Here is a 10603-nt window from a genome sequence, read left to right on the forward strand (position 1 = left end):
GTAGAAGAAAAAAGGGAAATCACTCAAATTAGTGAATGTAGCTACAAGTGCAGGTAGAGGTAAAGAAATGTTTGATCCAGAACTCAGAAATGAGGTAGTAGAAAAACAATGGATGGCTCGGGGAACAAAGTAGAATAAATGTAAGGTAAGGGTGAATGGAATATTGTATAAGGAGATGAAAAAGGAGAAAAATAATGGAGAAATGGAGGTATCAAATAGGAAATATAGCCGGAAGAAAGAGATGAGTGAAGAGAAGGAGAGCGAAAGGAGGCACTTTGTCAAGGAGATTGTTAACCTGCCTCTGTGCCATACAGGGAATAAGGTCTGACTGCTAACCGGGTGACTCATGTTTGCTTAACAAGTTATCTGTTGGAAGAGCCAGGTAGAATTGGGATTTAGCAGCTTCCATTAGCTTGCCCATCCTGGGGTGGAGTTTGGGTTTTCTACTCACAGTGAGCTAATCTCTAGTGGAGACCAAGAATACTTCACAACTAACACAGGATGCTGAATGTTTAGTAGATGGGGGATCGTGTAAGCCAGCATTATAGATGGTGATGCTCATTATGTCATGCTCACTACTCTCTAGTTATGATCTTCTCGTATGAGCTCGAGCTTATATTTAAGTTATCTGTGTTGTTTTGGTTCACTTTTTTATGTGGATTTGGACTTGTATTTACTTCAGTGGATGATTCAGCCTTTCCATTGCCTCACAACTCTCTCTCTCTCTCTCTCTCTCTCTTTCTCTCTTTTTCTCCCTCTCCGCTTTAAGGAAAGTGTCAGTCTTATCATACAAAAAGATTGTTAAGGACATTTTCACCTTAAAGATGAAGGCCCAGTTGTGTTCAGGGTTATGGCAGAATTTTACTGCTCCCTGCCCCTCTTGAAAGTATAAGGGGAAAAGAGAATATATGCATTGATGAGTATGGATAGATGGCAGCTGTGGAGGGAGGTAGGCCAAATAAATTGATGGTTCTCATATAAGACCAGAAGAAAAGGAGAGTGCATCAGTGCTTCTGTACCCTTATACAGTTGTAAAGATAAGGGAGGAAGAAAGACATGTATTCTGGAATTGTGAGATATCAAAAACAATGTGTGCCACTTACACATTATGTGAGTACTGTTTCTTAAAATACTCACAAAGGTCACAGAACCTGCTGGCCAGAAACACAAGCTGATTATTTGGAGTTGGATAAAAGGATGTTCTTAAGAAACCTGACCTTCCATTGTCTTAGTATCTTTTCCATAAGATTTCCTTGTATTGACATCAAATATACTTCCTGCCATTCCCAAGGACACTTTAATCCCCCACCCTACTGCATTGTGAAGTGGTACAGTTGCATTGTGCTTCCATTCACTGAGAATCTCCCTACATTCCAGGGACTTGTCTAACAGCCAGGGATGGCTTGTGCTTTTGGACTGCAGAACTGCAGCCCCCCCCACTGTAAAAAAGAATGAAAAGAAAAGAAAAGAAAAGAAAAGAAAAACAAATGCATGTCCCAGAACTTCATGCCTGCATGCTCACGGTGTTTCCCAATATCCAGAATGCTGGTGAACCAGTCCTGAGCATGTGCACAGAATCTGGACTGATGGTAAGACAGTCTGGATTAGGAAGAGAGCATTCAACAGCAGAGATCCCATAGAAGGGAATCACACTGCAACATCTGCAGGCTAGGTAGCAGCTTGCTCTCTTGGGAAGGGGAAGGACTTTGCTCTCACAGGCTTTTTAGTGCAGGAATGGATGAACTTTGCAGCAATGGAGCTGGGCTAACAATGGAAGGGAGTCCTATTCAGGTATTGTGTGCATGTGTGAAATGCACCAGTTAAATATACCTGGTGACTAGAGAGAACTCAGGAAATATACCTGGTGACAAGACTCAAACCCTGTACCTTGGAAGCAGGTAGCAAGAGCTTGAATTCCCTACCCAACACTATTTGTGAAATTTTTGCCTCCTATTTTTGTCCTTAATAAAATTTGTGGTTTTCTGGATTTTGAATTCACTAAATAATGACAGGCATTTGAATTTCAGACTTCATATTCTTCAGAAAGTACATGGTAACACAAAACCTTTTATTCTAGCAATTTTCTGTTTATAAGATCAATATTTGAAATTTGTCCCTATTTTGGGGGCTGTATTCTCCCATTATTGGCTTTGTCCAGTTTTTTTGTGCTAAGAGGTTGAAAGCTATGATGAGAACTGAATTCACTGAATATGTTTGGGAGATGTATTCCCCCATTATTGGCTTTGTCTAGGTGTTTTGTGATAAGAGGTTTAGAGCTATGGTGAGATCTGAATTCACTAAATGATAGCCATTTAAGTTTCAGTCTACCTGACTTTCAAGAAACAGCTGATTTGACATAGTGGTATTGCTCTGACTGTAGTACACAGGGTCCTAGGTTCAAGACATAGCAGTGAAATGCAGGGTGATAACACAGCATTTTATTCTAGCAATGTTCCAAGATTATACAAGCAATGTTTAAAATGTGTCCCTAGTTTCTGGGCTTTTGTCCCCCCAATACATTTTGGCTTTTTCCAGATTTCTTGTGCTTCAAAGTTGAGAGATACAGTTGAGTGTCGAGTGGATTTTATAATGAGCTGAGAGCTTGAAGAGACGTTTAGTGCTGTTTATGCTGAGTCTGCTTTCATTGTTAATAGCACAACAGGTAGTATACTTGCTTTTGATGCAGAAAGCTGTGGGTTCTACTCCCACAGTATATCAATGCATTGCTGATACTGTACTGTGTTGTACTTTTAAAGGGGCTGGATGCTGCAGTCCTGAGAATGTCCTCTTTGGTGGAGATACCTAGTAATGATGAACCTGTTATCAGTTTGCCATCCAGTCCCTATTGCAATATTACTAGCTTATCATTTTTTTAATGTAACATAGGCAATTTATTCCTCAAGGGCAACAGGAGCTTTATTTGTAGATGAAACAATGAAATATAAAGTTGTTTGCTAGCAGCAAACTCTTCATTAGTCACACAGATCTCTTTAATGTGGAATTATTTAGATGACTTTTACTTCTGCAGAGATTGTACATATTTACTGATATTGGTGGATTCTAGATGTCTGAGTAGACTTTTGTGATGGAAATGTTCTGAACTGGGCAGTTGTGTCATTACTGGTACATGCATTTTGTTTCATTGTTTAGTAGAAAAATGTTCAAAACAATAAATTTAAAATGCCCTCTAATAACTGTACTGTATTATACAAGGAATATAATTTAATACAATCAGGAAGGTGTATCAAAGAATACATGTATGTTTCCTGTGCAAGGGACCTCTGATTTGAAAACAGCCCAAAGCTAATCTTTATCTACCACTGGCCAGATGTATTTTCTTTGAATGTAGGTTTCAATGCTGTTTCAATGCATGTGAGTTTCAAGGGCAGAGAAGTTTTAATGCTAAGTCTATTTTCATTTTGAGACTGCATTGTTTTGTTTTTCAGATATCTATTAGTGTTTGTGTTGTAAAATGTAAAATAAAACTTTTAAATGAAATCCAAATCTTCATAAAAGTAAAGCAGTATGCACATTACAGTGTTTATGATAAATGGGACGAAATAGCCAAGTAATGGAAGATTGGAATAGCTGCAGGGGGAGGCCCCATTCGACCATGATTTTTTGAGGGGGGAAGGGCAGCAAAGTCAGATAGCCCCAGCAGAACTATACATCTTAACTGCCCAGATTTTTGCTTCTTATTTTTGGTTTGTTCCTCATAAAATGTGCGTTTCTCTGGCAAATAATTTAGGAATGAAGTTACTAAATAATGACAGACATTGAGTTTCAGACTTCATACTCTTCAGAAAAATGCATGCTAAAGCAAAACCTGTTGTTCTGTCAACTGTCTAAGTTTATACAAGAGCAATTTTTAGTAATGTCTGTATGTTCCCCCAGTATATTCGGCTTTGCCCAGATTTCCAGCATTAAGAGGTTGAGAGGTACGTGCAAATAAATCACTTTATAGAAATAGGTATAACCAAACTTCTCAAATGTCCCTAATTTTGGCTCAAAATGTTTGTTTTCCTCCTAATAATCCTTCCACAAAATGGCAAATTTGGAAGAAAACATGGATGGTTTACAATTAATAAATAGCATTAATGATCGGAGTTATAGATTACTTTTAATTTCAGAAATGCATGTAGATTCTCTTATTTTGTCAGCTGCTCAAGTTAACAGTACTAATATTAAAAAACTGTCCCTTCTTTGACAGGTTCCCAGCTGTATTGTGTGGCTATTATATATTTTTGCATCACAATTTTGGTCCATTTTTTTCATTAATTTGCGGTTTTCTGGCAAATCATTAAAGAGTGAAGTTAGAAAAAATGACAAACATTTGAGTTTCAGATTTCATATCTTCCAGAAAATTCATACTAATGAAAGACCTACTATTTTATTGTCTTCTTAAGTTTATAACAGCAATATTTAAAAACCGTCCTTATTTTTGGGCCTTTGTCCCACTTTTGTTTATGGCTTTGTCCAGATTTCTTGTTCTGAGGCTGAGAGGTATGACAAATGTGTCAGGGCCATCACCATCAGCCAGAGACCTTGAGACATACTTGTTCCACCCCACTCCCCCACATAGTGACTCTGGATATGTCTAAGCAAGGCAAGGAACACTTATGCAGTGTAAGTGTGCAGGGTATCCCCCATCCAAGATAGACACAAGTACTACACTGACTTTTCATCTGTCCTTGATTTTGCAATATATTCTGTTTTTCTGTCATACTTTTATACTGTTGATTTATGCTTCTTCTTATTCAGAAAATGCATGTTGTTGCAGTGCCTGTTGCTCTGTGTTTAAGTAGCAATGCTTTAATGACCATCTGGTAAGCTTGTTTGAGACTGTAAGATGCAAGTAAGCTTTAATAAGCATACTGTTAAAGAATTACCAACATTGGAAGCCTTTTTGTTCTTGCCATGCTGAGAAGATGTACATAACTAGATAGTGTATAAACCTTAGGTATTGAAATGCATATGACAGTATTTGTAATAAAGGACAGGGTTACAGTATTTTCAGAAGCTCATTACATTTGTTGGAGACTTGCAATCATCTTTGCAGGCTTTACCTGTAAACTAAATAGGATGCCAGTCTATCTTGTGTGGTCCATAACCTGTGCAGTAATCCTTTCAGCAATTTATATTGAGCTTGTTTCTTGTTTGCTGTTCATCTTTTACTTTGATCATGTTTCCCCATGAAACAAGTAGATAGTTGTTGTCAGGCAGCAGGTATTTTTTGGATAAGAAACATTTTTACAAGTTGGGGTATCACAGAGATTGCTACTTTCAGCATGTTACTTGGTACTTTTATAAAGCTGAATATAAATTATAATTAGAACTGCAGTGCAAAGAGAAGCAGTTTGAGATGAGTGCTGCTTGTTTTTTTATGCTTGATTTTGACTGGCACTCCAGTAATGTATTTAAAAAGTAATTTATTTTTTCATGCCTCACAACCTTTATGTTTTCATCTAGATATTAAGTAAGCTGTCATGTAGCCAATGCATTGAAATATTTTTTTTCTTCTACAATTAATTTTGTCTTGATTAGACTCTCATAATAACGGTTTGGCACCCAGGGCAGTGTATTTAATTAAAGTCCCAGTCGTTGTGGTTTTTAGCATAGCCCCACTGCTTTTGAGGTGACCACACCCATTCCCATTGGCCCCACCCATTCAGCTGTCTTGTGCAGCCCCCTTTGATTTGAAGTCACCAGCTGCCACTAACAACTACATTATAGGATCTATCAGAAGTCACAAATGAGAATCCTAGAGACTAACTCATTATTCTCCACAACTTTTCTTCTCTGCTACAGTCACTTTCCCCTTCTGTCAGTTTTTTTTCTTCTTCTACTATTTTTCCTTTTCATGCAACTATCCTCATTTGTTTTATTTTCATGAAAACAAATCCTTCTAGAAGTGGATGCCTACAAGTTTAGTTAATGCTTTTCTTCTTAGCAAATAAATAAAATTGTGGGGCATTTGCCAGCCTGTACTCAGTGGGTATGATGCCTTCAGTGTAATGTGTTATTTTACTACATGATATGGCTACTACCTTCTGGTCATGTAGATCTCTCATCTATTGATTTGGATTTTGTGAAACTTCATGATGGGCTAAGGGTCCTTCCTATTCTCATTCATTCACATCATGAGATGTTGATCTAATAGTATCTTGTACTGTATTTCAAAGTGCATTATATATGAAAATGTAGTGTATTAATCTGGACAGTGAACATGTCAATAGTACCACCGCTATCACAAAATAAAATGTGAACATTATGAAACAATGAATGTGGCATTATAGGTTCATAGGTTCATAGGTTGATACTAGGCTATCGGCCCTAAGGCCTATGCAAGCCTAGCCATAACAATTCCATGGAAATTTTTTCCCACAATATTTACTTCTCTGGGCCCCTATCTAGCAGGGTGAATGACATGATCCCCAGGGTGAATTTCCTATCTCCCATCCAATCATCAAGGGTCCTTTTGAAGAAAGCCAATGAGGCACTCTGCTTGACATGTATGGGCAGTCTATTTCAGAGTATGAGGAGTCTCTAGGTCAGGAACCTATCCCTCCAGCATGTTTTGTTCATTGTGATGATAGTTTTAGATCCCTGGAGCGTGTGGCTCTGAGGGATTGGGATTTCTTTAAGTGGAGCATGTCCAACAGCTCAGGGTTTGACATGGCCTTGTATGTTAAGCAGAGATCGCCTCTGAGTAGACGATATGCCACAGAGTATAGCTGGAGTTTTTTTACATGGTCAGCATATGGCATCTGCTTTAGGCCTGTGATTCTTTTAGTGAGGTATTTCTGTGGCCTTTCCAGCTGTTGCAGATGCCTTGTGAGGTACATACCAAATGGGGCATTATACTCTATAATGGGTCTAATGAGGGATGAGTACAGTGGGACAATGACCTCCTTTTTTTTGGATGAAATGCCCTTAGTGATGAGGTGTGCCACGTAGAAGGATTTCCTGACTGTTGTGGCGATGTGGTTATCGAAAGTGAGACCACTGTCCACTTGTGTCCCTAAGTCTCTCATCACACTTTCGATGTTTGGTGTCCTGCCACCTATGTGATAGCTCATGGGTACATGTTTTTTTCCAAAGGGGATAACTATACATTTCTTGGCATTAAGCTTGAGCCCATGACTCTGGCAACAGGCATCTGTTTCTGTAAGGCCCTTTTGTAGAATATCCACATCATTTGGGGATTCAATAATGGCTCCCAGTTTGCAGTCATCTGCAAACTTTGTTAGCCAGAGTCCCTTAGTGTTGGCCTGTACTTCAGAGAAGTAGATGCCAAACAAGAGTGGTTCCAGGACTGAACCCTGAGGTACTCCACTTGTCACTTGTCTAGAGCTGGATTTGGAGTCGGCTACTTTTATAGTCGGGGTTCTGTCAGTAAGCCAGTTGGCAACCCATTGAGTGACATAGGGATTTATGCCCAGCTTAGTAAGTTTATCTATGATTCCAGAGTGGGGGATGGTGTTGAAGGCCTTGGCGAGGTCCAGATAGGCTGTGTGGACCGCCTTACCCTCACCCACAGCTCTGGAGACTGATTCGAAGAAGTCAATCAGATTCAGGAGACAAGATCGGCCCTTCACAAACCCAAAGTGGGTGGGGTCCAGTATCTGGAGGTTGCCAATGTCTTTGTTTATACGTTCCATGATAATGCGTTCCATGCCCTTGCAGATCAGGCTTGTCAGACTGATGGGATGGCAGTCCCTGCTATCCAAGGTGGATCCTCCCTTGTGGAGCGGGATAACTGTAGCGGCGTGCCACTCAGTGGGCACGAAGCCTGAGGTGAGGCTATGATTAAACATGACACTTAGGTGGGGTGCCAGTTCATTTTGTAGTTCATGTAGTACACAGCCTGGGATGTCATCTGGTCCCATGGATGCTGTATTCTTAGCTTTGGAGAGTGCTGTTTCCACCTGTGTGGCTGTGATTATCGGAATTTGGCAATCTTTTGGTATTGAGATGGGCCTTTTAGGGGGTGAGAGGGGAGTGAAGTTGGCACTAAATCAATCTGCCAGGATATTGACAATATCCTTGGGATCAGTATATTTAATGCTATTCTGTTGTAGCTCAGAGCAGATCTGAGCATTGCCATTTAGATTCTTGACATAACTATAGAATGCCTTGTGGTTGTCTTTGGAATCTTTGGCAATTTTATTTTCGTAACTAGCTTTTGAGGATTTTATGAGGGATCTCAGCTTCTTACTGAGGCTGGTGAGTGAGTTTTTGCATCCTGGAATTTTCCTCTTTTCTGCAACAGTTTCTTCCTTCTGTTGTACAGTTTGTTTATAGCAGGGGACCACCAGATTGGCTTCCTTTTTTTTGGAGAAGAGCATCTTGGTTCTATTTGGGATGGCGCAATTCATGCATGAGTGGATGTGCTCATACAGTGCCTTAGTGTAGGATTCTGCAGTCGAACGTCCAGATCCTGTCTGCGTGGGTGTTGTGAAGTTTGTCACTTCTGACTTCAGTAGTATGAAGTTGGCTTTGGAGAAGTTTTTTAAGGAGGTTTCCTTACTGGGGAGTGGGGGTGGGATGTGGATGTCAAGCGTGATTTGCTTATGGTCAGACCTGACCAATGAGGGGTGACCACTGGTGTGGAGCATCTATCTCCCATGTTGGTAATGACCAGGTCTAGGATATTGGAGCCCCTGGTGGGACAATGGATTAGTTGATCCAGGCCATTGGAATTTATGAATTCCAAGAACCATTGGGGAAAGGAGTTGGTACCCGAGTAGTTTTACCAATTAATGGCAGGGTAGTTGAAATCACCCAGTATTAGGGTGTTTGGTTGCATCTTAATATTTTCTAGTATGTTTAGGAAGGTGTATTGAGGATCTTGGGGTATGGTGGGGGATATGTAGCAAGCTACAATTTGGATTGCAGTCTTACCTAGTGTTAGTTACACCTGGAGAATTTCAGATGCGTTTTGTTGGGCAACTAGCCTGGAGGTGTGAATATCCTTGGTGAATATGGACAATCCTACACCTTTAGTGTTTCAGTCTTGGTTTTGTGGCCGAAAAGTGTGGCAAGGATTGTAGCCTGGTATTGCAGGGGAGCTCTCTCGAGCCTTGAACCAGGTCTCAGTCACTGCACAAATATCGATGTTCTCCATTTTTAGGAGTGCCTCGAGAGAGTGCATTTTGAGGTTTAGACTTCTAGCATTGAGTAGCATTACTTTTAGATTTTGCATGCTTGTATCTGTTATGGTGGTGGTTTTATCCTTTGAACCTTGCCTAAAAAAGGCACTATAATATGGTTTGTCTCATTTTTGATCCTTAGAATCATTTTCAACACTGAACATAAGTTTGTAGAGGTGTTTTTCTATGTTATACAACTCATAAATGAACATATTTTAAGAGTAACCTTTGATAAAGCTGATTATGAAGGATTTAGAAACTATATATCAAGTCAAAGAAAACTTTATTGCCAATCAGATATACACAGCAGTGCAAGCTGAACAAAATTACATTGCTTTGGTCCCCATGCAAGACATAAAAATGAACACATAGCTTGAATGACGGGAAGACTAATACACATGCAGTAATAATCAACAAAATAAATTGCCACAATTGGCCAGGACGACATTAGACAATATTATATTAGTAGGTACTGCAAGACTACGACTTCACATTGTGATTACTTAGAATATTGCACATCATTAGCTGTAGTACCGATGGAAGGGGAGCAAGGCTAGGTGTATCGGAGGTGGGTTCAAATTGTTTTATTATGGTGTGGATGGGAGGAGAAATGGCATAGGCATTATCCTGAAGGAACAGTATGCTAAGAGTGTTTTGGAGGTGAAAAGAGTGTCAGATAGAGTGATGTTTATGAAGCTGGAAATTGATGGTGTAATGATGAATGTTGTTAGTGCATATGCTCAACAAGTTGGGTGTGCGATGGATGAGAAAGAAAAATTTTGGAGTGAGATGGATGAAGTGGTGATGACTGTACCCAAGGGTGAGAGAGTGGTGATTAGAGCAGATTTCAATGGGCATGTTGGTAAAGGGAACAGAGGGGATGAGGAAGTGATTGGTAGGTATGGTGTTAAGCAAAGGAATGCAGAAGGTCAAATGGTAGTGGATTTTGTGAAAAGGATGGACATGGCTGTGTTGAATACATATTTTAACAAGAGGGAGGAGCATAGGGTGACATACAAGAGTGGAGGAAGATGCACACAGGTGGATTATATATTATGTAGAAGGCCAGTCTGAAGGAGATTGGAGACTGTAAAGTGGTGGCAGGGGAAAGTGTAGTTAGACAGCATAGGATGGTGGTTTGTAGGATGACATTGGTGATCAAGAAGAGGAGGATGAGTGTGAGGGCAGCACCAATGATCAAATGGTGGAAATTGAAAAATGGTAATTGTGAGGTGATGTTCAGAGAAGAGTTAAGACAGGCACTGGGTGGCAGTGAAGAGTTACCAAATAGCTGGGTAACTACAGCAGAGCTAGTAAGAGAGATGGCTAGAAAGGTGCTTGGTGTGACATCTGGAAAGAGGAAGGAGGACAAAGAGACCTGGTGGTGGAATGAAAAAGTACAGGAGAGTATACAGAGAAAGGGGTTTGCGAAGAAGTGGGATTGTCAGAGA

Source organism: Protopterus annectens, chromosome 3.part0, assembly GCF_019279795.1.
Source record: "Protopterus annectens isolate FY-2018-M chromosome 3.part0, PAN1.0, whole genome shotgun sequence".
Lineage (NCBI taxonomy): Eukaryota > Metazoa > Chordata > Ceratodontiformes > Protopteridae > Protopterus > Protopterus annectens.